This window comes from Macaca fascicularis, chromosome 13, assembly GCF_037993035.2.
Source record: "Macaca fascicularis isolate 582-1 chromosome 13, T2T-MFA8v1.1".
NCBI classification, from domain to species: domain Eukaryota; kingdom Metazoa; phylum Chordata; class Mammalia; order Primates; family Cercopithecidae; genus Macaca; species Macaca fascicularis.
In genome coordinates, this window is record NC_088387.1 from 101,742,984 (window position 1) to 101,770,340 (window position 27,357).

At 48.3% G+C, this 27,357-nt stretch overlaps 1 long non-coding RNA gene across 2 annotated transcripts; it reads right to left on the minus strand.

Annotated features, from left to right (window-relative positions):
- On the minus strand, positions 1-27,334 carry LOC135966868 (uncharacterized). 2 transcript variants are annotated; one of them, XR_012422646.1, is made up of 4 exons: positions 27,120-27,334; positions 21,833-21,931; positions 1,552-4,565; positions 1-1,464 (listed from the first exon to the last, which is right to left on the minus strand). It is a non-coding gene; the product is annotated as an uncharacterized lncRNA (long non-coding RNA). The 2 variants fall into 2 exon arrangements; XR_012422645.1 differs by lacking the exons at positions 1-1,464; positions 1,552-4,565 and having other exon boundaries at positions 20,968-21,931.
- Positions 27,335-27,357: the final 23 nt, after the last annotated feature.

The following is a 27,357-nucleotide window of genomic DNA, read 5'->3' on the forward strand; positions in this document are numbered from 1 at the left end:
CAGCTCTGGAGGCCAGAAGTTCAAAATCAAGGTGCTGGGAGCACCTTACTCCCTCAGAGCTCCAGCGGAGACTCCTTCCTTGACTCTTGCAGCTTCTGGTGGTGCCAGGAGGCCTTCGGCTCGCGGCTGCAGACCTCTAATCTCACCTCTCTCTTCACATAACCTTCTCTTCTCTGTGTCTTTTTTTTCCTTCTGTCTAAGGACACTTGTCTTTAGATTTAGGACTCATATGGATATTCCTAGATGACGTCATCTCAAGATCCATGACTTAATTACATCTGCAAAGACCCCTTTTCTTTTTTATTTGAGACAGGGTCTCACTCTGTTGCCCAGGCTGGAGTCCAGTGGTGCAATCGTGGCCCACTGCAACCTCCACCTTCCAGGCTCAAGCCTCTCGAGTATCTGGGGCCACAGGCATATGCCACCGTGCCAGGCTATTCAGAGATGGGGTCTCAGCATGTTAGCCAGGCTGGTCTCGAACTTCAGAGCTCAAGTAATCTGCTCACCTCAGCCTCCCAAAGTGCTGGGATTATAGGTGTGAGTCACGGTGTCAGGCCTAAAGATTGTTTTTCTAAATAAGACCGTATTCACAGGTTCTGGGACTTAGGAAAGGGACATATCTTCTTGGGACCACCATGGAACCCACCACATAGAGAGGCTTTGGAATCAGCGAGAGTCAGGCTGAAAACCTGTCTTAACTACTTACTTGTTGGTCTTGGGCAAGTTTAATAATCTCCTAGAACCTCCTTTCTTTGTGCTTAAAATAGGAGTAATGATATCTATTCACACAGTTGCTATGAGAATTAAATGAGAGATGGCTGCTTGGCATACAGTGCACACTCAGCGAACGGTATCGATGACAATGATGACAATGACAATGATGACAAATTGACTCAGAGAAGTGAAGAGATTTGTACAAGGTGGCACAGCTCTTTAAGTGGCAGAGCCAGAGTTGGAACTCAGATCTACCTCCCACCGAGGCCATCCTCTTCTCATATGACCAGTCTCCTTGCTATCTCCACAGTAGTTTCAGCCTTGCTATGTTGGCTTGTTTCTCAGTGGCATGCCATGCTGGTCTGATATATCCCAGAGACTGTGGGGTGAACCACATCTTCCAGTGGAGTGAATAGTTGACTTTTGGCACCAGATGGTGATATTAGGATCAGAACTTGGCCTTGAGTTGTTCCACAGGCAAGAGGGGACATCAGGCTCTGGTCTCCCCTTGGGTGGTAAGATACTGGTCACAGCATCACTGTCAGGGGGTCACTGACCATTTGCCACGTGGCGGGCATGGGGTGCACTCTTTCCAAGTGCTGTCCCACCAAGCCTGCCCCATCCCTGTGGGAGAGGGACAGCATCCCATATGGGGTTTAATGTAAGGAAACGAGGCTTTCTCTGCATTCAGGGCAGCAGCCTCATCTTGGAATATACGGTGCCACTGGCCCACAGTGAAAGACCTGGTGTCTGCAAAATAATGGCAGGATTAATTCCTCCATCTCTGAATCCTTTCGAAACCCGATCCGCCCTTCCCCAAAAAAAGATCTAACTTACTTTGATCTTGAAAGCCCCTGCCATTCCGATTTCCTGTGCTGTCTGCATGGCTTTAACCGGAGGGCATTCTTGTTAGTGCAATTGCTACTTACAGTGATGCTGGGCTTGTTCTGAACCCTGGGGAAGAGAAGACATGGGCTTAGGCTTCCATCTTTGGTGGGATAATGGCCTAACACATTCCGAGTCTCGGTGGAGGCTGCTGCTGATCCCCGGGGAGGGGTCTGGTCCTGGATTCTCCAGGACAGTGCCTGAGGTGCCGAGGCAGCTGGATCCTAAGGAAGCTCATTGAGTAACAAATTTATTACCTAAAAAGAAAATTGGTGGAAGGGGTAAGGAGTGGAAAGGACAAGAATGTTTCCCTTCTAGTGAAACATGGAACAGTTCTGGCAGCAGGAAACAGGGAAAAAGCAAAGCTGGGTGAGTGGGCATCATAGCAGGAAGCGGGATGAGGAGGGAGGCAGAAGGGCTTCCTGCCAAGGTGACTTCCAGGTGCAAAGTCCTCCAGCCATAGGAGGTGCAGAGCTGTGTCCTCTCCTCCAGGGGGCATCTCAGAGACACAGGGCTTAGGTGGAGGGAGTGGGAGACTGCCCTATCTGTCAGTCAGCAAACTTTCACCAGATGCCCTGTTTGTGGCCAGCATTGTGCTACCCCAGGTGATAGCAATTGTCAACCCCCAGGCCCCACCCTCTAATACCCAGGGCCATTTTTCTTTGTCCATTCTCCTCTTCTTCACTTTCCATCCTGGCCAAGTCCAAACTCAACCCAACTCAATGGCCAACCTGACAATGGTTCAAGAATGGGGACAGCTCCTTCTCCCTGGACCTGCCCACATCTGAGACCATTCTTGAGCCCTTCTTTGCTGAGATGGTATACTTGGTTGCAGCTGTCAACAAAGCGGGGTTCAGGCAGGGCTCCCTGTCTGTGGCAGCTGCTTACATAGCCCATCACACCAGGCTCTTCTATGGGCACAGGCCAGGATAGGGGTTGTCCTGCCATGGGGATCAGTAAGTATAAGGCATCTGTCTTAGTCTGTTTGTACTGTTTTAACAAAACACCTTAGACTGGGTAATGTGTAAAGAACAGAAATTTATTTCTTACAGTTCTGGAGACTGGGAAGTCCAAGATCAAGGCACCAGCAGAGAGGTGAGGAAGCTCTCTCTTTTCAAGATGGTGCCTTGTTGCTGTGTCCTCACATGGTGGATGGTGGTGGAAGAGACTCCCTTCAACCTCAAGTCCTTTTACAAGGGTGTTAATGCCATTCGTGAAGGCACAGTCTTCATGATGTAATTACCTCCTAGAGGCCACAAACCTTAATACTGTTAAATCAGGGATTAAGTGTCAGCATGAATTTTGGAGGAGACACCATTATTCAAATCGTTGCTGCATCCTTTGCCGTTGGATACTCATTGTCCAGCTTATGATCTGAGAAACATTTTAGTCTTTGGAGAAAGGGGACCATTGTTAATGTTGCTCCAAGGCAGAAGACCTAAGATTCCTTGTAAAATGTTGATCTCAGAAGTTCATTTCACTCTTAAATCGTTTCAAAAGCTCCCATTCATCCCAGGATAGCCTGGTCTTCTCAGTGTAGCTTACAAGCCCCAGCACAATCCACCCTTTGCCACTCAAACAGAATCCTGCCACTCCACGTGCTCCCTGTCCCCCCACAAGCTTGAATCAATTGCTGGATTCTGAGTAGGCCATGCTTGTTGGTTCTAATGCACCTCTGCACAAGCTGTTCCCTTCCCCAGAACACTCACATCCTTGTCTGTGTAAAAAATGTTTTTTTCATCTTCAAACACTCAACTCAAACTTTAGCTCTTCAATAATGTGGTAGAGGGTGATCATGGATGGAGGCCTAGAATGAAGTGTCCCTTTGGAGCTTTGTATCTCAACTTCTGTGAAATTATTAGAGGTAATCAGGGAAATAAATAGGCCAGGCACGGTGGTTTACGCCTTTAATCCCAACACTTTGGGAGGCTGAGGTGGGTGGATCGCCTGAGGTCAGGAGTTCAGGACCAGACTAGCCAACATGGTGAAACCGTGCCTCTACTAAAAATGCAAAGAAAATTAGCCAGGTGTCATGGGGCATGCCTGTAGTCCCAGTTACTCAGGAGACTGAGGCAGGAAAACCGCTTGATCCCAGGAGGCGGAGGTTGCAGTGAGACTAGATCACACCACTGTACTCCAGCCTGGGCGACAGAGTGAGACTTTGTCTCAAAACAATAAAAATAAATAAATAAATACATAAATAAATGAACCTAAGTGTGTTTAATTGTCCAAGTCCAAGGTGAGTGCTCTAAATGTACACATATTTTAAGTGTATTCAACTGTTAAAGGGATGGCATGCAGAGCACAGATGCTTGAGTCTCTCCATCCAAAAATACAAAAGAACAAAAAGTAACAATTATTAAGGCATTTAAATAAAGTATCCCCTAAGCACGTGCCTAGGCTGTCCACTGATCCACCCCCATATAGGGGTGAGGAAGAGAGACTCAAATGTTTCTGGGGTGCTGGGACCATTCTGAAATCCACTGACCAGGATGTTCTAGGAAAATGAGTGGCTTCCACAGTCCCCTGCTTGATGTTTGCTTTATTGGGTGGGGTGAGGGCCTAGAAGCTGGTGGGAATGGGGGTGTTAACAGTGAAGGCCCCTCCTGAAGAAGGCAGAGGGGTCTCTCTAGCTTCTTTCCCTCCGAACAGCGCTCCCCACCCTCCCGCCCTGCCCTTCCCTGCCCTGCTTTGCCCTGCCCTGCCCTGCTCTGCCCTGCTGTTCCTGCCAGGCCCGCAATGAGCAGCTCATTGGCCTCCCTCTCTGGCTCTGCACAGAGCCAAGAAGGATGGGTCAGGCCTGCAGCTGAAGGGGAAACAAAAGCTGTTTTCATGAAAGACGGTATTGATTCTGTTTTCAAAAAGGACGAAACCCCACTTCTGAAATGAGTCACTGTGGGAAGGATTTGAAATGTGACATTTTCCTTTTCATCTCTTCTTTTCCTTCTGAAATTTCAAAGTTGAGCCTGGCAATGGAAGTAGGTAAAGATTTAACCAAGTAAGCCTGTAGAACATTGCTTCCCACTCCCCCGCCCTTTATTTATTAACTCTCAAGAACCATGTGGCACAAACAAAAGTGCTTGGGGTCTGAGTGCCAAAAGACCTGGATCGAGGTCCCAGGTTCACACGACCTGGAGGCTTTCTTCCTCCATGGGGCACCTGCAGTATCTCTGGGGGTGCCCAGCCCTTCTGGGGTCTCCAGCAGGCACCCCGATTCTGACCCATGCAGGGGGCAGGCAGTGAGCAGGAGGACAGGCTTATCTGGCTGAGGAGGCCAGCCCATGGCACCTGCTCATGCCAGGAGGCACATCTAAGACGCCCTGCAACTCCACAGACCATTCCAGCCAGCTGGGGATGTGGGGGAGAGCAGAGTGGCCTCCTCCCCCGAGCTGTGTTTGTGGGGCTGTTTGATGTTTCCCTAAATAGGTATCAGATTGAACATTTTGAAAGATCCCACCTTATGTAAGTGTTACCCTTTAAAATAGAAACTCTACTTCATATTATTTTCAGCTTTCTATGAAATAAGCCTCAGATCCCTCCAAGAGCCCTTTGTCTAAGGAAGAGGGGACTGGGGGTGGGAAGGCCGAGGTCCAGGGAGATTGAGGTTGTTTGTCTGTTTTTAGAATCACAGACTCCCCAGGCTGGGAGGAACCACACAGTCATTTCCAATAGTCCTCTGGCCCCAGGAAGGACCATCCTTGAAACTGAGAAGGAGAAGGGCCTGCTCCCACTCTAGTAAGTTAGAGTTAGGTTCCCATGGCCTAGGGGTATATTGGCCTCTTTGTACACAACCAGCAGGATTCTCACTGCTATGCGCTGCGGGTGCACAGACTCTGCTCTCACCATCTTTATCTGCACTGGGCTCGAGCTCTCTAACCTCACCACTGCCACCTCCTCATCCCTCTGCAGGGATGTGCTGGCACTTCCCTCTGCCCTGCTCCCACACTGTAAACCCACAATGCCAGGCAGATGGCAGGGGCTTAATCAATACTTGCTGGGCTGAATCAGCCCATGCACTGACTAGCCTGCCCAGTTTCAAAGCCTCTCCGTGGCACTTCCCAGCGTGCCCACCTCCTCTGAACTCCCCGTGCCTGGTTAGCACTTCTAACTGCTTCTAAGCTTTGTCCCGCCATCAAGCTTCCAAGAGCTTTGCCACCAGCCGAGCACAGAAGAAGCTCCAGAGCCCCCTAAATCCCAGTCAATTTCAAACAGGAAAAGCCTCCATCTGGTGTCCCTCTTGGAAGACATGAGACTTCTTACCTTTCTTGCTTGGCTCCAGGCAGAGGATACCTGGGGATACCTTCACACACCACCTCTCCCGCCCAACCCTGCCTACGTCTACTCCCAAGAGGTGGCCAGGTGTGTGTGCATCTGAGACACTTGCCTGCTCTTTTCCTCTCTGACTGTCGGGTGACCCCTTGACCTTGCCATCACAGGGTGTCTGACCCAGGGGGATTCTGGCTGCTGTGCTCTCATGCTGCTGTTAGGATTCACTGCAGGGCATGTGAGTCACATGACCAGGGAGGGGAACAGCAGAAAGGAGTCGACTGTGGTTTGGCTGTGTCCCCACCCAAATCTCATCTTGAATTGTAGCTCCCATAATCCCCACGTATTGTGGAAGGGACCCGGTGAGAGATACCTGAAAACATGCAGTTTCCCCCATACTGTTCTCACGGTGGTGAATAAGTCTCTCAAGATCTGATTGTTTTATAAGGAGTTTCCCCTTTCCTTTGGCTCTCATTCTCTTCTCTTGTCTGCCGCCATGTGAGACGTGACTTTCGCCTTCTGCCATGATTGTGAGACCTCCCCAGCCACGTACAACTGTGAGTCCATTAAACCTCTTTTTGTTTATAAATTACCCAGTCGTGGGCTTTGTCAGTAGTGTGAAAACTAATACAGAGCCCTTACCTCACACTCAGTCAGGGCACTGCCCCAGCACCTGCCTTTCTTGACTATGAGTCAATGCAGGGAAATGTGCATCCCAGAGGGCTCGACAGAAAACCAGAGGGATGAAGACAGAAGCAGGAGGAGCTTCCAATTTGACTCCCAGTCCTAGCCCCTGCCTGGCTGAGATACCCTGAAAAAAATTTCAGCACTCCCCTGCCTCAGTTTCTCTGTCTGCAACAGGGGAGCACAGAGAACTTTTCAGATGGCTGAAGTATGGCTGGCTCATGCTGTCTTCTGTCCTCAGATTGACCCCAATTGGCCCATCATCCATGGGGAGGTCTGTGTAATGAGCTTTTTACCTCCTAATAGGAACGCTCTTCCAACAGGACTATCTGTGCCCTTGAACTGCTCTTCCTGAGCCCTTTTTGGCAGTGCCATGTGATAGGTGTAGACCATCTTTCCCCTGGAGCATGTGCTCCGTGAGGCCCCCAGTGTGTTCACGGCTCTGTTCACAGGACCTAGAAGAATACCTCGTGCACACTGGGTGCTCAATACATATTTGTTAATGGAATAGGTGGGGCTTCCTGATGGAGCAGTCACCGTCCTTGGGTTGGCTGGGGGCTGTCCTGATCACCCACCTCAAGCTCAACTGTAGAGAAAACCAAACCAGCCCCAGTGAACTCAGGCCTCAAGGGGTTTCCAGCAGTGGGGCCAGATGACTACATAGAGAGCTAGAAAACAGGTGTCAGAGAGAGGTGCCTCCCCAGCAGCGCACAGCTCTCGGGAAACACGAAGCAAGGTGTCAGGGAGGGGGTGGAAAGGGACCGGATGTGGAGGAAGGGCGGGCTGTGTTCAGGCAACACGTTTGTGGGTGGTGTCCAGGTGCCAGGTTGCACGTGTCCTGTGGCTGCCACAAAAAACACCATAAACTTGGTGGCTTGCAGCAACAGAAAGGCACAGCCTCACAGTTCTGGGGGCCAGAAGTCCAAAGGCAATGTGTCATCCGGGCCAGTCCTTTCTGGAGGGTCTGGGGGAACACCCGCTTCATGTCCCTCTCCTTTCTTCTGGAGCTTTCTGGCAGCCCTTGGTGTCCTTGGCTTGAGGACATCTCCCCAGCCTCGGCCTCTGTTGTCACATGGCCTTCTCCCTGGGTGTCTCTGGGTCCCTGTGTCTTTACATGGCCTTCTTATAGATCATTAGTCATTAAATTTAGGGCCCACCCCAACTGGTACAACCTCATTTTAACTTGATTATACCTGCAAAAACTCTATTTGCAAATAAAGTCACTGTCACAGGTACCAGGGATTAGGATCCCAACAGGTCTTTTGAGGGGAACACAGTCCAAGCCACAACACAGCCACAGCAGGTAGAAGGAACCGTGTGGGCAAAGAGCCCTGAGGCTGGGAATGTCCCCAGGCGTTGGAGAGCATGAGAAGTCTGCTGTGGCTGGGGCACAGGGAACTGGGAGACAATGATGAGGATGGACAGGTAAATGGGGGAGATTATAGAGAACCTTGAGTTCTCAGCTAACAGATCTGAACTTTCTCAGCAGGTAAGGGGGAGCCACAGAAAGGTTTTTTTGTAGTTGTTTGTTTGTTTTGAGTTGGAGTCTTGCTCTGTCACCTAGACTAGAGTGCAGTGGAGCAATCTCAGCTCACTGCAACCTCCGTCTCCTGGGTTCAAGTGATTCTCCTGCCTTAGCCTCCTCGGTAGCTGGGATTACAGTTGCCTGCCACTATGCCAGGCTAATTTTTGTATTTTTAGCAGAGACAGGATTTCACCATGTTGGTCAGGCTGGTCTCGAACTCCTGACCTCAAGTGATCCACCTGCCTCGGCCTCCCAAAGTGCTGGGATTACAGGCATGAGCCACTGCGCCCGGCCCACAAAAGGTGAGATGTGTAGAAGAAAGATCACTCCAAGGCAGGCAATGAGGAGTGTGGAGCGGAGGGGGCCGCATGACTCTGGGAGACCCATTGGGAAGCTGTCGAGGCAGCACAGACAGCAGGGCGGGAGTGGTGGGGAGGGAAGGAGGCCAAGTGCAGGAGAAACAGAAACCAACATAGTGTTGTTTGGGGCAAGGGGGAAGAAATTATGTGAAAAAAAGACCCTCAATAGGATGGGATGATGCTTAATCTGATAGAACGGTGGCATTTATATTTCAGATCTTTTTTTTTTTTTTTGAGTTGGAGTCTCCCTCTGTCACCCAGGCTGAAGTGCAGTGGTGTGATCTCAGCTCACTGCAACCTTCATATGCCAGGTTCAAGAGATTCTAGTGCCTCAGCCTTCCGAGTAGCTGGGATTACAGGTGCCCACCACCACACCCAGTTAATGTTTGCACTTTTAGTAGAGACAGGGTCACATCGTGTCGGTCAGGCTGGTCTCAAACTCCTGGCCTCAGGTGATCCGCCTGCCTCAGCCTCCCAAAGTGCTGGGATTGTAGGTATGAGCCACTGCGCCTGGCCACATTTCAGATCTTGATTCTGTGTTTGTTCAGTTCTGAGGCTTATGCCTTTGAGAAGGTCCAGGCAGAGCATGCAGCCCAGGTCACCCTCGGGTCATGATGGCTTTCAGCATGGCTCCTGGTTGCTGTGGTAGAAGAAGGGGAGCCCTGAGGGGACAGAGCTGCAAATCTCCACATCTCTAATGGCACCAGCTCCCATCATGGCGGAGTTGGGGTGGTGAGGGGTGCCATAGGGCCCAGGAGCCCCACTTTGGGGTCACAGTCTCTGGGTTGAATAGTCAAGGCCTGATGATCCAGGGGATCCTGTCAGCTTTGGGGGATCAGTGAGAGGCCAGCCCTGGCCACTCGGGGTGGAGGGGAGAGGCCATTCCTGGGTAGACAGCTTCCTCCTGGTAAGTGAGCCACACAGGCCTTAGCCATGCATCCGCCATGCCTGTGGTGGCTGCCAGCTGAGCCTCACACACATGCCCCAGAGGCAGGGGCTGGAAACTGGGGGCATCCTGTCCACTCCCAGCCACCTGGTTCTCCTTCCCCATGTGCCCCCCTCCTCTCCCCTGCAACTGAACGGTCCTCACGGTGGCACCCTCACACTGGCCTTTCTCTCTAGGTATGGGGGAAATCCAGCTGAACGTAATTCCCTGCACAGCAAGTTGGGCTGATTGACACATTATTCTCAAAAAGGCAGAACAGACTATGGACATGGGGCCTGAGAGAAAGTGAGAGGCAGAGAGACATAGCAATGGGAAGGGCGATTCACCAGCCCTCCCTCCTGCGTCCACAGGTAGGGGGCTAAGGGGCTCTTGCCCCATTTAGAATGTGCGCCCCAGCCCTGTAGACTCTCCTCTGTGCCCGTAACTCTACCCACTTACTCATTCATGAAATAACCTAACCTAAAGCACCTACAATGTGCCAGGTCCTGTTCCAGAGACTAGGGACACAGCAGTGAACAAGACAGGCAGGTGTCCCCTGTGCGGCTCTCACTCGGTGGGAGTCGTCAGAGCCAAGTCTTCAGAAGAATGAACACCATCAGACAGATCAGGCAGTGGGCAGCAGTGTGAAGAAAACTAAGCAGGGTGACACGGTAGAGAGGGACTGGGGGGCAGGTTTGCGGGGTGCTTCTGACCTGGGTAATCAGAGCAGTCCCCTCTTAAGAGATGACATTTGAGAGGTGGCCTAGATGAGACGTAGGCCCCCGCTACACACAGATCTGGGGCACAGAGAATAGCAAGTGCAAAGGCCCCAAGAAACGAAGAAGCTTGGCAGGACTGAGGAGCAGAAGGGAACCAGGAAGAACAGAAGGAGATGAGGTCAAAGGTCAGAGGTCAGAAAGGGAGTGGGGTAGGTCTTCTAGCTGTGAAAAGATTTTGCATTTTGTTTTAAAAGCAACAAGAAGCCCACTGGCGGGTTTCATTCAGGAGGATTGTTCAATGGGAATTAATCTTTTTGATAAGCTAACTCTGGAGGCTGAACAGAACATGAACACGGAGGGGGCTTGAGGGGGGTTGTATGGGGGTGCAGAATCAAAACAGAGAGGCCCTTTAGGAGGCCGGTGGAGGCTGGTGAGTGGGGTGAGCAGTGATAGGACTTCAGCGTGGGATGGTTGAATTGATGTAGTGAGAAGTGGCCAGGTCTGGAGCGTATTTAGGAGGTAAGGTTAACGGAATTTGCTGATGGATCAGATTTGGGGAATGAGGCATATAGTGGATTAAATAGCATCCCCCCCACCCAGATTCACATCTACCCAAAACCTCAGAACAAGGCCTTCTTTGGAAAAGGGTCTTTGCAGATGTAATTAAGATAAGGTCGTACTGGATTAGGGTGGGGCCAAGATGCCACCTCAGCTCCTGGCACATCTTCAGAATTCCAGACAGGAAAAGTCAGGAAGGGACAAGAGCCAGGTTAGCCCCCTTTGCTCTTTTTCTTTTTATCTTTTTTTTTTTTTTTTTTTTTGAGACAGGGTCTTGCTCTGTCGCCCAGGCTGGAGTGCAGTGGCACCATCACAGCTCACTGCAGCCTCAACCTCCCAGGCTCAAGGGAGCCTCCCACCCCCAAGGGAGCCTCCCACCCCAACTTTCTGAGTACCCGAGTAGCTAAGACTACAGGCATGTGCTAGCACGCCCGGCTAATTTTTTCATTTTTTAAATAGAGACAGGGTTTCACCATGTTGCCCAGGCTGATCTCAAACCAACCCCTGGGCTCAAGCAGCCCTCTTGACTAGCCTCCCAAATTGCTGGTATTATAGACGTGAGCCACCTCACCTGGGCTTTCGCTGTCTTTTCTTAAATGAGAAGAGCCAAGTCCTCCCAGGAGCCCCCAGTTCACTCCCTGTTATGTCTCATTGGCCAGAGCCATGCCACGTGACCACCCACACCTGCACTACACAAGAGGCTGAGAAAGTGAGACTGCTGCCTCTCCAGCCCTGAGACCAGGCTGTGGAAGGGGAAACGACGGGAATGAAGCTTGGCTCATCTGTCCTATAGTCTGCCACAAGCACGACTATGGCCAGGAGCCTTCTCCCTGGATGTGTTGGCTCCTTTTCAAAGTTCCTCCTCCCCCAAATTATCCCACAACAAACTTGCAAGGCAGAAAGATTATACATGATTCATTCTAGTTTGACAGGTGAGGGAACTGAGACCTGAAGCTCAGAAAGGACGTGCCCACAGTCACAAAGAGTCCATGGCGGGGCCAGCCCTGCCCACAACGTGCCCAATAAAATATATAATCCTCCAAGACATATCATCGTTTCTAATATACAACCTTGCACGGGAGCAGGTATGATAGTGGGCGGGCTCCTCCCAGCTTGGAAAGACCAGCGACGGGGAACTGAGGGCAGCAGCCCTGCTCCATTCCACAGAGGGATTTAGTCCAGGCATTTGCTGCCGCTTGATAGGCTAAGTGCTTAATTGAATTAGTGCAAATTCCTGCTGTCGCTGTGAGTTTGAGTTGTCTATGTCATAGGCTGACTTGGCAGATCAGAGAGGCAAAGGCAGGAAAGGCAGCAGTGAAGACTCACGGAAACTCTCTCTGCGCTGAGGGAGGCCTTTGCTCAGCGTGTCCTCATGAGTGCTCTTGGTCTGGCATTAGGCTCCAGGCAGGGCTGGGCGCAGAGGGCTTGGTGGGTGCCTGGTGAGGCCCAGGCCACTGCCCAGCTACTCCAGACCACTCCCACATGATCCTTTCTGGTCTGCGAGGTCGGGGCAATGCCACCTGCTTGGCCTGGCAAAGTCAAGCAAGGAGCTCAAAGGCACTCTGCCAGTGGGTAAGGGGGAGTGGCTCCATTAGATGTTTGGGTCTGCATGCTGCGGCTCCCAGGTGGGAGGAGGCTTCTCTCATGCCCCTGGCCAGCCTCCAGCCCAGCCTGGCCAGCAAAAGCTTCCCTGCATAAGGACAAGAAAGGATTCAGAGGACAAAGGGGACTCAAAATTTATTATCTAAATATCCTCAGAGAGCATGGTGCCTTGCCCTTGACCCTACTAAGAAGAGAAAGTGACTTTTCTGTTCATGATGTTGCACAAAGATTGGCTGGTTTACACCTTGGTCAGACCATGCTAACCTTGACTTTGGGAAGGAGTTCATGTAAAAAAATCACTGGAGGTAGGCTGCGCATGGTGGCTCACACCTGTAATCCCAACACTTTGGGAGGCTGAGGTGGGCAGATCACAAGCTCAAGAGATCGAGACCATCCTGGCCAACATGGTGAAACCCAATCTCTACTAAAAATACAAAATAAAAATATTTTGTATTTTAAAAATAAAAATACAAAACTTAGCTGGGCATGGTGGTGCCCATGTAGTCTCAGCTACTCGCAAAGCTGAAGCACGAGAATCGCTTGAACCTGGGAGGCGGAGGTTGCAGTGAGCCAAGTGAGCACCACTGCACTCCAGGCTGAGATGGAGAGTGAGACTCCATCTCAAAACAACAACAACAAAAATCACTGGACATTGTCATTTCTTAACCAATTCTTTTTTTTTTTTTTTTTTTGAGACGGAGGCTTGTTCTGTCACCCAGGCTGGAGTGCAGTGGCACAATCTCAGCTCACTGCAACCTCCGCCTCCCAGCTTCAAGCGATTCTTCTGCCTCAGCCTCCTGACTGGCTGGGATTACAGGTGTGTGCCACCACACCCAGCTAATTTTTTCTTTTTTTTTTTTTTTTGTACTTTTAGTAGAGACAGTATTTCACTATGTTGGCCAAGCTGGTTTCAAACTCCTGACCTCAGGTGATCTACCGGCCTTGGCCTCCCAGAATGCTGGGATTACAGGCGTGAGCCACTACACCCAACCTTGTTAACCAATCCTTATTTCCTGGGCACACAGTGGGACCACGTTTCCCACCCTCCTCCACAGTTAGGTGGGGTCCATGCAATTAAGTTCTGACCAATGGAATAATGTGTTAACCACTGAGATGTGGGGTTGCTTATTCTAGCAATAAGACCATCCTGAGTTAGTAACAGTGACATCTGGGAGTTCCAAGTGGGAACCACCCAACTTCACAAACTCCATCATTTTTTGAGAGGCACTAGGGTGTAGAGGCTTTGAAGTAAGGTGTGGCTGGATTCATATCTTTGTTTTGCCACTTACTAGCTGTGTGACCTCAGGCAAGTTACTTAACCTCTCTGAACCCATTTCTCCATATGTAAAAAGGGAAAAATCTAACACTCGCAAGGGTGTTGTAAAAATTCAGTTAGTTAATGCACATAAAGGGCTTAGCATGGAGCCTGGCATGGAGATGAGCCTATAAATAGTAGTTGGTGTGATTTTATTGAATTGAAAATAGTTTAAAAGATGAATTAGTTTAAAACTTTTATCTGCCTATTTAAAATTGTATGATTTGTTTCATAAATAGCATGAATGGAAACTGAGACAAAAGCAAGCGATCGCTCAGCTTCCTTAAAACCCTGGACTAGGTCACCAGACTGGAAGTTCAAAATAAACTGATTTAGAAGCAGCTTATCCTGAGTCGTCCAGAGAGGCAGAGCAGGGAGCTTGGCTCTGTAACTGGATTGAGGGCAGCCTGATCCCGGCCAGCTCCACACTGTGGGCGGTGGAGTTGTTGGAGGACACGACGGGTGGCCAAGGTCACTGAGACAGTCCCTTATGGACAGGAAAGAGTCCACTCTCTGGACTGATCCGTTCAGTCTTGACTTCACAACAGCTGTGGTTCTCTAGCCCTGTGACTGTGCTGCCACTGTGTGTCATTTGAGCCATGCTGATGGGCCGGTGGTGATAGCTCTGTGGTTTTGATTTACATTTCCCGGATGGCTAATGATGACGGACATATTTTCATGTGCTTATTTTCCATCTCTATATCCTCTTCTCTCAAACGTCTTTTACCCATTTTCTAACTGAACTGTTTGGGGGTTTTTTACCTGTTGAATTTTAAGAGTTCTTTCTATATTCTAGATAGTAGTCCTTTGTTGGACACATGGCTTGCAAACACTTTCTCCCAGTTTGCAGTTTGTCTTTTCACCATTTTAACAAGGTCTGTCACAGTTTTCATTGTGACGAGGTTCACTTTATCAATGTTTCGCTTCTGTTGTCGAGTCTAAGGGCTCTTCGCCTACCCCTAGACCAGTGGAGCTCCTCCACGCACAACACAACCCCACCTCACATTCATCCACAAACCTCTGCTGGGTGGCCACTCTGTGCCCTGCCCCACATCCCCGGCTGGACAGTGGTCCCCAGTTTCCTCTAGAAGGCCTACTCCCCCTGAGCGCTAAGAAGAGCATCTAAGTGGTCAATTCGGCCCCAGGTAGCCTCAGCCCAGACCCCAAACCCACTAGTAGCTAACTATGCCAGAGGCTCGGGTTCCAGAAGAGGCCGTGCATCACTGGAGGACTCCCAGCTCCTTGTGCTCTGCAGGGAATGCCAAACGCCTGTTGGGTTTGGAGTCTGGGGACTCTCAACAACGGCTTATGTCTAAAGAGTCTGATCCCTCACTGTGATCCTGGAGTCCCAGACCTGTTTCTCTCTAGACAGCAACCAAAGGAACCCTAAGTGAAGGGCAAACAGAAGGACAATTCAAGCATTTGTGGATTGCTCTCTCTGCTGGGACTTTGGATTCCGGGACTTAGCTACATTGTAGAGACTTTTTAAAAACTCTTAATTAGTCATCTCCGCTGCTGTTCCCCCTGGTGCTGGTAAGATTTGTCCTGGAGCAAGAACAGCTCATTCCAGCTGCTCTGAGGCATAACACAGGCAGCTTGGCCCTTCTCCCATCCAAGTGAAGTTTAATTAGTTTCTACTCACAAACAATTAATGTCTAATTATTCATTAACCCCTGCTGGCTACTTTATTCCTGAGCCCAAATCCTCTCCATTCTGGGACAGTAATTTGGGTATGACTTCATTTATTAGGCCCCTGGTTGACTTTGAATGTCTGGCAATGTTCTTGGCTAACCCAAGGAGACCTTTCCCAACACAAAGACTCCAGATTCATCCACCCCTATTCTGGGCGATAATTGGTGAAAATTTATCCTAAATTTAGCCAGTGAGGGCAGCACCGGAGAAGACTTAGATTTGGCAGGGTGGTTGTTGCAGGGAAGACCTAGGCAGGTCCTGACTCTGGATTAAACCCAAGTCAGGGCTGGGAGGAGCTTAAAGAGCACTCTGCCCAGGCCTTGCTGTTCAGTGGAGAAACTGAGGTCTGAAATGGCAGGGATCAGGTGCCTGCCAAAGCTTAGGAGCAAGGCGCTTAGATTTTGAGAATCTAAACATAATCTCTTACGAGATAAGACGCAAATTAAAAAAAAAAAAAAAGACTGTCCAGAGAAAAGCATATATCTGTTGACAGTCAAAACCCTGCAGAAATGATGGACTCAGGCCCCCGGAGGCATCTTTGCAATCTAGGTTATGAAGCCATACACTTTACAAAAAAAAGTTGTTTTAACTTTCAAATAATAAAAACTACCATAAATAATATTTTAAAATAAATTAAAAAGTAAGAAAGACGTATGGAACATATAAAAGACAAAGGTTAATATCCCTGATGAATAGGAGCTTCCAAAAATTAGAGAAGGACAGACGATCCCACTTAAAAATGGGCAAAATGGCCTTAAACATATAAAAACCTACTTCACCTTACTCATAACAGGAGAGATGCTCACTAAAACTACTCTGAAATACTATTTTTCACCTATAAAGACATTGGCCAAAATCCAAAGGTTTGACATCACACACTTTCGAACAGGCTACAGTTATCATTATATGTGGCTGGTAGTAATGAAAAATGTCACAACCCCATGAAAGATAATATTCAGGAAAACTGCATATGCATTATCTTTTGTCCCAACAATTCCATTTTTCGGAATCTATTCCAAAGGTACACTGACTGGCAAATACAAAAATTAGCCGGGCATGGTGGCGGGCACCTATAATCTCAGCTACTTGGGAGGCTGAGGCAGGAGTATCACTTGAACCCAGGAGGTGGAGGTTGCAGTGAGCCAAGATTGCGCCATTGCACTCCAACCTGGGCAACAAGAGTAAAATTCTGTCTCAAAAAAAAAAAAAAAAAAGAAAAGAAAAAGAAAAAGAACCACAATGGATTAAAGTGCACCAAACGTACTTAAATTCATGAGTTTATAATGATATCAAACAAAACAAAACTTTATTTTCCACTTTTGGAAGATTCAAGAAAACTAACTCATTACCTGAAAAACTGAAAAATAAAGGGAGGCAAGCATTTATTCTGCCTGTCCTGTATGAATTGGACCTCAAGATATTCAGATCATAAATGAGAAAAAATTTCATTTTAGAGCTATTCCAACTAATCAATAAAGAAGGAATGGTAGAACTAGAATGTCACCATTTTGCAACCCTTAATAAATGAAAAAATAAAGATAAGAATCAACAGTAATGTTTACTCCATGAAAAGAGGGACAGGCAGGTGGTATGTACCATCTGAACACCACCTTTAATGCAGTCTTGTCATAAACATAGAACCCGAGTCTGATCAAGTCTCTAATCTTACTACGTACTGGTTTAAAATAAATACAGGGAATAGCATGGTTAAAGGACACCATGGGAGACAATAACCAAAATCTAGACTCTAAGAAACCCTACAGGACATACCACTCAGTGTCTTTAAATATTTATATGACAGAGAAAGAGAGAGAGGAATATTTAAGAGATAGAGCAACTAATCACGGTTTACTTTTGAATCTCAATTCTAACAAACAAGCTGTAATTCCAATAACAAAACCTTTATAAGACAAATCAAGGAAAAGGGAGTTCTGCTAAAACACAACATGTGTGTTCCTAAAAATCCTTGCACTGTACAAAATTGCACAATAGGAACCATGAGGCTTATGGGAAAATGGAGTTAGGGGAACAACGTTCGAAACCTTTATCAGTGACACATTCGAAAAAGAGAGAGAAGTGCTAATAAAAGAGGCAGCGCAGTTTTACACATGTTAAGTGGTTAAGAAAAGCATAGATGCTGCGGCCAGGCGTGGTGGCTCACACCTGTAATCCCAGTGCTTTGGGAGGCCAAGGTGGGCAGATTACAAGGTCAGGAGATCAAGACCATCCTGGCTAACACGGTGAAATTCCGTCTCTACAAAAAAATTAGTCAGGCATTGTGGCAGTCGCCTGTAGTCCCAGCTACTCGAGATCCTGAGGCAGGAAAATGGCATGAACCTGGGAGGTGGAGCTTGCAGTGGTGCCATCTCGGCTACCACTGTTTTGCTACCTTAGCAAGAAAGTATATTTAAAATGCCCTGGATTTGGCCGGGCGCGGTGGCTCACGCCTGTAATCCCAGCACTTTGGAAGGCCGAGGCGGGCGGATCACAAGGTCAGGAGATCGAGACCATGGTGAAACCCCGTCTCTACTAAAAATAGAAAAAATTAGCCGGGTGCAGTGGCAGGCGCCTGTAGTCCCAGCTACTCGGGAGGCTGAGGCCAGAGAATGGCGTGAACCCGGGAGGCGGAGCTTGCAGTGAGCCGAGATTGCGCCACTGCACTCCAGCCTGGGCGACAGAGCGAGACTCCGTCTCAAAAAAAATAAAAATAAAAATAAAATGCCCTGGATTTATCCTTGGGAACAGTGGGTCACCTGTCAGGGAAGAATGAGTAAGCCAAGATGGCACCACTGCACTCCAGCCTGGGCGACAGAGCAAGACTCCGACTCAAAAAATAAAATAAAAAATAGAAAATAGAAAAGCATAGGTGCTGCAATAAACATAACACTTAACCCTCAAAAAGCCCAGGAGATTGCTCATGCAAGTCAAGTCTTACAGCTTGTGAGTTATTGTGAAGTGATGGAAAGAGGGCGATCTGGAATCTGATGGAAAGTTGTAACAACAGATGTGGATGTGTGTGACTCATGATCATGCTGTGAATTGGGGTAACTAGTAGGTGTTTGAGGGCTGTTTGTGTATTCAGTAAGGGCTGGTCCAGTTCTCACTGCTGAGCAGGAATTTCCCCTTCTCAGCACCCTGCCTGATGATCTTGAACCCCTGGATCGATGAGCAAAAGCCTTAGAGAATGCAAACCCATCTATGGACTCTTGGGGAGTCCATGGAATAGGGGTGCTCTGCCTGTTGCTAAATCAACCTTTCCAAACATGTCCATGCCTAGAAGCTGGAGACCCCATCCACACTCCAGTACTAGGGATTCTTCCTGGGCAGTGATAACCAAATCCATCTCTCATAGCAGATGAGTGTATCTCGCTGCCCAAGGCCAGCACAGAAGCACCTCAAACTCAGCAGATCCCTGCCTGAATTCCATCTCCCTTTAATCCAGCCCCCACCTCTCCTCCAGCTTCCTCATTTGTGCTCATAGCTTTCCATCCCCAGGGAATGGGGGATTCCCTCAGGGTCTGACTCCCTTCTTGGACATACCCAGTTGCATGCACACATGCCTGCTAATAAAGACAGATCACAAAATTCTTTTTTTTTTTTTTGAGACAGAGTCTTGCTCTGTCGCCCAGGCTTGAGTGCAATGGCGCGATCTTGGCTGACTGCAACCTCAGCCTCCTGGGTTCAAGTGATTCTTCTGCCTCGGCCTCTCGAGTAGCTGGGACTACAGGCATGTGCCACCACACCTAGACAATTTTTTGTATTTTCAGTAGAGACGGGGTCTCACTGTGTTAACAGGATGGTCTCAATCTTCCCACAAATTACAAAATTATGTGAATTCTACCCCCTCCCCCAGTGTTCTCACATTTCTCTCCTTTACTCCTTTATTCCTGCTCCTTTAGTTCAAGTCATCATTTCTCCCTGCACCATTTTAATCTCCTTTTGTTTTCACTTTCCCCACTTCCAATCCAATCCAGTCTCCTTACAATCAATGGGATTTTAATACAAATCTGTTACTCCCCCGTTTAAAATCTCCCCTGGGTCTGCTGTTTCCAGTCTCCTAGAGGACAAGATCTACATTCCTTTGTGCCACTTAAGCATCATCAGTTCTTCTTGGACTCGTAGCCTCCCCATTTTTTCCTGCCCCTGGGGGTCTGCTCACCTGTGCCCTTTGGTCTGATGCCCATGCTAGGCAAAGGGAATGGAGTGGCCACGATTCTTACCTGTTAAAATCCTTCACATCCTCCAAGGCCTATTTCCAATGATATCTACCCCAGAAAGCATTCCTTATCTCTTTTTCTTCCCACCCTCAACCAAAACCTCTGCCCCTCTGCCTGTCCACAGCCCCTTGACACCAACCACCTTCCACTTTGCAGGTAGTCATTTGTATCCTGGATGTCTGCCCACCCAAGAGGCCATGACTTTGCAAAGGCAAGGCAAGGGCTATGCTGGATCTCCCACTCTGCTTCCTCCTCATCATCCAAGAAGAGGTCCTGCCGGCCCTGGCTCCCTGGACGTGGGCTTCCAGTGGGCTATCACAGCCATTTCCAGGGTAGCAAACTCCCTGGACTGGACGTGGGGTGACTGCCGCTGAGGAGAGGCGGGCCCCAGGGTGAAGGACCTTGCTGAGCCTCCTCTCAGTTTGGTTTGCCAGGCCCTTGCCAAGCACTCTGCTGGATTCTGGGGGTACTGATCTTTGGAAATGTCAGTCCTGGAGGCTGAGCCGTTCCCCAGAGTCCCAGAGGCCCCCCGCCAACTACTTTATTGAGGGACAAGGCAGTAGGCAGGAGTGCTGGGAAATGTGGTTTGCTTGGTGTGCCTTCCTGTACACCCACCTCTCCCTGCACCTGGTTCTATTTGTATCTGAGCTTCTCAAACTGCAATAATGATGCAGCCTCGCTGGCTTCTGGAAGCTGGGAGCTGTTGCCAAGCACTCTTCAGTGTGCTCTCTACTTCCAGTGGGAATGTTGGCAGATCCTGCAGGGCCTACAGCCTCATCCAGTTTGCAAGTGCTCTATAGACAAACCCAGATCCCCCTGCCCCGCCACTTCTCCCAAGGTAAATACTGGAGATGTGTGAGTGTACCCAAGATCTGAATTGCACCAGAGGAGGAATTCCTGGGCCCAGCTAGTGCTTCCAGGAGGGGGGCTGGGTGATACCTAAGTGACAGAGGGAAGCAATATGTGGCCCTAGCCCCCCCCACAAAGTCTAGCATTTGAAATGTGTTGAAAGTATGATCTCTGACAAATTAATTTATTTTCACTTCTATTTTGTTATCTGTAATATGAGGATAGTAATAGCATTTTATTCATAAGGTAGTTATAAAGATTAAATGTCATTTCACTCCTACTAGGATGGCTGTAATTTTAAAAAAGACAAATAACAAATGTTGGTGAGGATGTAGAGAAATTAGAACCTTGGTGCATTGCTAGCTGAAAGATAAAATGGTGCAGCGCTACCAAGAACGGTTTAGCAGTTACTCAAAAAGTTAACCATAAAGTTATCATGTGAGGCAGCAATTTTACTCCTAAGGATATACCCAACGGAACTGAAAACATATGTTCACACAAAAACAGAATATTCATAGTGGTATTATTGATAATTGCCCCAAAGTAGAAACAGCCCCAAATTGCTATTAATTGATGAATGGTTAAACAAAATGTGTATATCCATAAAGAGGAATGAAGAACTGATAGATGCTATAACATGCAAGAATCTTGAAAACATTATGTGAACTCAATTTTAATTATGTGGAAAACAAAAGAGCATGTACTGTATGAAACTATTTATATGAAATATCCGGAATAGGCAAATCCATGGAGACCAAAAGTAGATTAGCGATTTCCAGGAATCGGGGAGGAGTGAGCGGAGTGTGACTGCTCAAGGGTACAGGGTTTCTTTTTAGGAGTGATGGGAAAGTTCTGGAATTAGTGCTGGTGATAGCATAACCTTGTGAATATATTTTAAAAACTGAATTGTACACTTTAAAAGGGTAAGTTTTATGGTATTGAGTTACATCTCAATTTGTAAAAAGAACAAATTGATAACACACACAAACACACACACACACACACAAAATTAGATGTGCTAATGCCATTCCTGGCCCCCAGTAAGTGCTCCGTTAATGGGAGTTGGGAGGGTAACATTGGTGAGCCACTGCACTCAGGCACCATCTTTGGGTTTCCTGCTGAAGGGCTGCCCATCAGAATCAGCTGTTAAAGATATTTAACTTATGTTTTGCTACCTTAGCAAGAAAGTATATTTAAAATGCCCTGGATTTATCCTTGGGAACAGTGGGTCACCTGTCAGGGAAGAATGAGTGAGGTTTCTCTTCTCTGGCATCCACTCATCCACCCTATGGCAGTGGTTCAGGCCTAAATGTAGAGATAGTAGGACCCTGGGGAAAATGGGACAAGCGGACAGAGAAGGGCTCTAGCTCTTGAGGCTCTGGCACCTAAACCAGTGGCAGTCTCAAGAGCTGCTCTGGCTGGTGGCCTGCAACAGGACTGCTGGGGGGGCACCTGGGGAGTACCAGGAGCAGTGGCCGTTGGGTAGGACCCATCTTGGCATCATGGCCCAGCAATGACTCACTCGGGTGATGCTCCATCTTCCCCAGTCTTCAGGGCATCCGGTGGGAAGAATCCTCATCGTTTCTATACCCAACAGTCATTTCCACCAGGCTTCTTGTCCCTGCGATAGAACATAACCCAGACGTGGGGGTCCACCAAGCTCCTAACAGGGGAGAGGAAAGCCTGGAGCATTTTGTTGAGCTCAGGCTTAGGGAAGCAGCACACCCTAGATTCTCAGATTCACTGGGGCTCCTGCTGCATCCCCCTCTCCATTCCCTCCACTCTCTCCACTCTGTTCCTTGTTCAGCCCATAATGGCCTCCCCAGGCCAATGGTCAGCCCCCAGTGTGATGCCCATCCAGCTTTCTTCCGCCCTGCAGGTGGACTCGCCCCCTGCTCCCGTCCCAACCCAGCTCAAAGCCCTTCTCGGCTTCCCCAGCATTCACTTGCCACGGCTGCCCTCCACACATCCCCTATTTCAGCAGCACTGCCCACAGGAAGGAGTTCAGCTTAAGTCACAAATACATCAAAATAACAAATGCGTCCTCCTTTCAGTCCGCCGAAAGCACCAGGCACCACGCCACTTCTGTCCCCGTTGTTCTTCACCTCGGAAGCCAGCTTCCCCCTGTCCACCTGCTCACGCCTCACTGTGGATGAGGACTGAGTGCCTGGCCTCTGCCAACCCCAGCCAGCAATATAGCTGAAGGAGCAGGAGGTTGTCTGCTCAGCCCAAGGAGGGAGAGGACACGCTCAGTCCCATGCGGGGACTCTGCAGCTACTGCCCTTCACAGCTGTGCCTGTGGCTCAAGAATGTCCCAGAACCCTTGCCCTCCCCTCCTGCCCCACCTGGCAAATGGGGTGCTGAGAAGGCACCGCTCCCCCTGCTCTCCACCACTTCTGCAGACATTGTCTTGCCCTCCCCTGTCCCATCCGCCACCCAGCTGGGCTTCAGGACATGGATGATGCTTGGCCTGCAGTCTGTACAGTTCCAGAAGATGAAGAAAAACATTCTTGCAGTAGAAAACAGTGTTCTATGTGCAGAAATTGACAGGTGCTATTATCACCTTTCAGAGCAATTTGATGCCTTGTGAAACGTGAGCACCTGTCACTGGAGGAGGGAAGTGTTTTTGCCAAGCGTTTGATGCGTTTCCAACAAAGCCACCAAATGCACAAAGCTGCCTAGCAGCAGCCTGCTCCTCAGCCAGCCACCGCTCCAGGCTTCCCTGAGCTTCATGGTGTCCTGAGAGAAGCACTGTGTGCCCTGACCCTGCTCTGTCTCCTGGTGGGAGACCTGAGCTAGAGCGCCATGAGTCAGCAGGCTTGGTCCACACTCTGCCAGGACATGAGCAAAACTGGGGGCACAACTTCTGCTACATTTGCTTGGAATTGTTTTGTCTTTTCATCCTAATGAGGTAAAAAGTGAATGGGAAACAAGGCAAGATAGGAGCTCCGTGTAGTCTGTGCCCTGAACGTCCCTGCCCCTACACCACTGCCCTCCCCGCAAACCCAGAGTGGACTCACTCATCCTGGAGCTCAGCCGCCCCCACACCTGGAGGGTGGTGGCAGCCCACCACGGACATTAGCTGGACAGTAAAGGCTAGTCTGTCCCTCCCAGCACAGTGAGTCACCAGGCAACGACTAGCTCCTCAGCAACAGAACATTAGGAATCAGGGATGACCAGTTGTTCTTGCTCCAGTGAATGTCAAAATGCCCCGGGGGGATTCCTGGCCTCTTCTCTAGAAACAGGGAATGTATAATGAGAGCACTGGAATCTCAGAGCCTGTCTATTAATATAGTAAATGTTTATGAGTATAAACTCTAGATCAGAATGCATAGGTTCAAATTCTACCCCTACCATTTACATAAACGCTATGTGACCTTGGACAAGTGCTTTGGCTTTTCTGTGCTTTGTCTCCTTATCTTTAAAATGAGACTTAAAGATAAGGAAGGAGCTCCTCTACTTCTTAAATTTGTCTCAGAACAATTAACATTTAATATATTAATATATTTTAAAGTAATTCAAAAACCGCAATTACTTTTGCACCAATCTAACACTTAGAACAATGTCCAGCACATAGTAAGTACCACAAGTGTTAACTTGCTTTGGGGGAGTTAGACAGAAATCAAGTGCACAGGCTCTTAGAACTTGGGGATAAGTAGTCAGAAAACAAACAAAACAAAAAATTGGACCAAGTGCAGTGGCTCACGCCCGTAATACCAGCACTTCAGGAGGCCGAGGCTGAGGCACTCAGGAGTTTGAGACCAGCCTGGGCAACATGGTGAAACCTCCTATTTACAAACAATGCAAAAATTAGCTGGGTATGGTGGTATGTACCTGAAGTCTCAGCCACTCAAGAGGCTGAGGCGGGAGGATTGCTCAAACCCAGGAGGTCAAGGCTGCAGTGAGCTGTGATCAAGTCACTGACATTGTGCCACTACACTCCAGCCTGGGCAGCAGAGCAGGAAAAAAAAAAAAAGTGCACAGGCTCTGAAGATTAATGGATTTTGGATCTTGGTTCTGTCCCTTTCTAGCTGTGTGACTCTGGGCCAGTAAAATGCTTTGTGCATCAGTTTTCTCACCTAAAGGGGGCAATGTTACTAGTACTAGAATAATTAAAAGATTAGATGGATGGATATTTGCAAAGTTTTTAGAGCAATGCCTGGTACTATATTAGCTATTATTATTGTTCTGCATTCGCTATTTTTATTATTTTATAGTTTACCTGTGAGTATTGTATTATTATTTCTCAGCTATATGAGAGACACAGTTTCAGTGCCCTCGTTCCCCCAGGCTGGGAGTAGCCTCAGCTGAGGAACAAGGGTCAAGACTAGGGCCCCAGAAGGTGGTAGTCTCTTTGGCCCTGAAGTGGGGACAGGCCACCGTTCAGTCTGGTTGGAGGGTCCTCATTTGCAATCCTAACAGAAGCAGGGAACTGCTGGATCCTCCAAGGAGGGTGGCACTATTATGAAGGCCATCACCATCCACACAAAAAGAGCATGAATTTTGGGGATCAACAGATATAGTTTCAAACTTTGACTCTGTCTCTCAGCAGCCCTGTGACTTTGGGCAAGCTGCTTGATTTTCTGAACCTCCATTTCCTCATCTCCAAATGGCGGTAGGATCACCTTCCCTACAGAGGCAGCTACACCACTGGCCCTGCACTGGCTCAGGAACAGCAATTCTTTCTCTCCTCATCCCTTCCTTGACCTCTTTCAACTCTGGGATTTGGGGCCAGCCGAGGCTGAATTTATGGAGGAAAGGCTCATTTCATTTCACTTTCTCCCTCAGGACCAAAAGCTGCAGGTTAGAATCAATTTGACAAACCCAAGAATCCATTTAACATTTTTGATTAAGATCTCGAACCCCCAAGGAAAAGCATCTGTGCTATGATGTGGAGGCTGTGGTTTTTGTGTTTTTCTTTTTACTTAATCCATGGAATGCATAAATATATGTTAGCGGTATTTAGAAAAAAAGACTTCAAACAGTACAGAAGAATTTTGAGTAAAAAGTGAAAGTACCTTTCTGCAATGACCATTTTGTAACAAACCCGCTTTCTCTTCTCTTCCGTGTTCAGTCATTCTAGACCTTTTCTTTCTCTCTCTCTTTTTTTTTTTTTTTTTTTTTTGAGACGGAGTTTCGCTCTTTTCACCCAGGCTGGAGTGCAATGGTGCAATCTCCGCTCACTGCAACCTCTGCCTCCCACGTTCAAGCAATTCTCCTGCCTTCCGCCTCCTAAGTAGCTGAAATTACAGGCACTCACCACCACACCCGGCTAATTTTGTATTTTCAGTGGAGACGGGGTTTCACCATGTTGGCCAGGCTGGTCTCGAACTCGACCTCAGGTGATCCACCTGCCTTGGCCTCCCAAAGTGCTGGGATTACAGGCGTGAGCCACTGTGCCCGGCCTCTAGACCTTTCCCTATGTGTCTACAGAGAAATGTAAGTATTACTTTACTTATTCAGATCCTGCTGTATAGGCTACTCTAAGACATCTTGCTTTTGTTTGACATGTTTTTGAGAGCCTTCCTTGTTGGCACAAGTTGAGCTGCCTCATTGTTTTTAATGGCTGCATATTATCCATTTGTGTGGACGGACAATTCATTTGCCAACTCCTCTCCCGTTAGGCATCTAGGGTGTTTACAACTTCTTGCTCTTATGAATGTCTGTGTGCCTTTGTACAAATGTGGAAACATTTCTCTAAGAGTTTCCCAGAAATTGAATTCCTAGCCCCAAAGATTGAAGGAGGTACAACTTACCCTACAGTATACCTCCTTATTCTGTTTTATTTTTATTCATAGCATTTATTTTAAACAACACTTTCTATTTATTTGTTGTCCACTTTTCCCACTAAAAGATAATTTTCACAAGAACAGGCACCTTGTCTGTCTGAATTCAATGCTATATCCCCAACACCTTGAATAGCTCCTGGCACATAGTAGGGACTCAATATTTACTGAATGAAAAAATGGATAGAAAAGCCAGCATGGTGACTCACACCTGTAATCCCAGCACTTTGAGAGGCCAAGACAGGAGGGTCACTTGAGGCCAAAGACCAGGAGTTCAAAACCAGCCTGGACAACATTGCAAGATTGCTCTACAAAGATTAGCTGGGGCCAGTGTGGTGGCTCATGCTTGTAATTCCAGCACTTTGGGAGGCTGAGGTGGGTGGATCACTTCAGATCAGGAGTTTGAGACCAGTCTGGCCAACATTTGAAACCCCACCTCTACTGGAAATACAAAAATTAGCCAAGTGTGGTGGCGGGCACCTGTAATCCCAGCCATTCGGGAGGCTGAGGCAGGAGGATCGCTTGAACCCAGGAGACAGAGGTTGTAGTGAGCCAATGCCACTGCACTCCAGCCTAGACAACAGAGCAAGACTCTGTCTCAAAAAAAAAATTAGCTGAGTGTGGTTGTGCATGCTTAAAGCCCTACCTACTCAAGAGGCTGAGGTGGGAGGATCACTTGAGCCCAGGAATTCAAGGCTGCAGTGAGCTAAAATCAACCACTGATCTCCAGCCTGGGCAACACAGAGAGATGGTGTTTCTTAAAATAATAATAACAAAAAAAAAAAAAAAAAAAAAAACATACATTTTTAATGTTGATAGGTGTTGTCAGTTTATTTTCCAAAAGACTGACCAATTTACACTCTCCCAAGAGAATAAGGGACTGTTTACCCTGAACCCTTAACAACACTGGATATTATCAACTTTTAAATTAATTTTCTCACTTACAGGAAAAAAAAAAAAAGCCATCTCCCCATTAATACCGTTGCTTGACAAGTTCTTCCTGAGGCACACCTTGTTTCTTACCATGAGCGGTGAGACCGACTCGGGAAGCTCTGTCTGCAGCGAATGTGCCCAGAGCCACAGGCCTGGAAGCCAGCCCGACGGAGAAGCAGAGCAGAGGATCAAGGCGGAGCCAGAGCTGCAGCCCAACAGCGACCTGGGGTGGGGTCTGGATAATGTCACAGCTGCTCCAGCAGCTGCCCGCATGACAGCCCGTTACCTAAATGGAGGCAGAAGAGAAGTTGCTACCAGCGAGGGGCCC